Genomic DNA, 1661 nt, shown 5'->3' on the forward strand with positions numbered 1-1661 from the left:
GGCGTGGTGGCGGGCGCCTGTAGTCCCAGCTACTTGGGAGGCTGAGGCAGGAGAATGGCGTGAACCCGGGAGGCAGAGCTTGCGGTGAGTCAAGATCGTGCCACTGCCCTCCAGCTTGGGCGACAGAGTCTCCATCTCAAACAAACAAAAAAGCCATATGAAAAGCATCATTTTAATGGTTGAACAATAGTCCATCCTGTTGATGTTTTATTTTATGGAATCATTCCTCAATTGTTGTACATTTAACTAACTCCAGGATCCCCTTCCTCCCATTATTTGCAGTGCTTTGGAGAAATCATTGGAGTGTAATTTATTTTCTAAGTTTTAGAAGTGGCATTCCTGGGTCAAAAGGTCTGATGTGACTAAAAGGCCTTATTGTGTCTTAGAAAGGTAACTTATTGAGCAGAACAAACCAGAATAAGGAAATATGATTCGAAAATTTGCTCTAGGCAGGAACATTCCAGGGTCTGAATAAATTACTCTCCACTCTTCCATTAGAGTGCTTTTCCTGTTGGCTAACTAGAGCTTTGTTGAATGTATGCTTCTGGAAAAAGAGTAAAATTACACTATATTACTCAAATTAAATCTTTATTTTTTTTTCTTAGAGAACAGTAAATCAAATTTTTTTTCTTCATTTTGTTTTTATTATAGCAAAATGAAGGGAAAAATTTTCCTTCATAAAATGAAGTTTATTTCTGTTTGCTTAATTTACAACAAGCAGAAAATAAGCTGGGTCTTGCTTTGATCCAAATATTGATTTTTTTTTTTTTTTCAAATATTGATGTTTTAAAAGCGGTACACAATATTTGTTAAAGAGAACTATGAAATGCCTTTTTAGAAGCTTCTATAAGAAAAGTAGAAAGTTTAGCCCTACAGCTTTCCTCTCCGCTAGAACTGCAAACTACTGCTACAGTTTTAAATACACTTTTTGTTGTTTATATATCCAGGAAAGTCTTAAAAAAGTAAAGAAACATGCATATAAATGATTGCATAGCAGAACAGAACATGAACTGCAAACACTAGAGAAATGAAAGAAATACTATCAAATATATAAAGGTCCTACAATCAACCCCTTAAGCACTTCCCACAAATAGTATTTAAAAACCATCGTTTTGTTCTCAGTCTAATGCTCTCCCAATAGAGTTATCTCAGCTTACTGCCATTGTTTTGTTCTCTACAGACAAAGCCTAGGTTACTAAAAACAATTGAAATAAGTAATCCTCTTAAAGGAGTTGCTTCTCCATAATTCTTACTTATATCTGTAAGCAAGCAATCTGAGATTTTAAAAGATGCTAGCTTTTTATCCAGAATGAGATTGGATATGTCAAGTCAGTTTTGTCCCCAAAACAATCTTTCAGAGAAATACTAGAAATTGTAAATGGTAAAGGGTATTATTTCTTTATTTTTAGTCAAGTACTACACTGGTAGTCAAAAATTCAAAAGATGTGACTCTTTCTTAAAACTGACTAATCTTTTTTTCCAAAATCATTTTAAATTTCATGGCACTACAGAATCACCTAGAATGAGCGTGCTGTTTTTGAACTTGCCTCATGTTAAATAAACTGAGGTGTGAAATGCAAGCCTCCTACATAAAGAAACAGGCAAATTTTGATGCAAATATATAGGCCAAATGCTGTAAGCGTCAACATTTCAGTTCTTTT

The sequence above is a fragment of the Mandrillus leucophaeus genome, unplaced genomic scaffold (assembly GCF_000951045.1).
Source record: "Mandrillus leucophaeus isolate KB7577 unplaced genomic scaffold, Mleu.le_1.0 Scaffold75, whole genome shotgun sequence".
NCBI lineage: Eukaryota > Metazoa > Chordata > Mammalia > Primates > Cercopithecidae > Mandrillus > Mandrillus leucophaeus.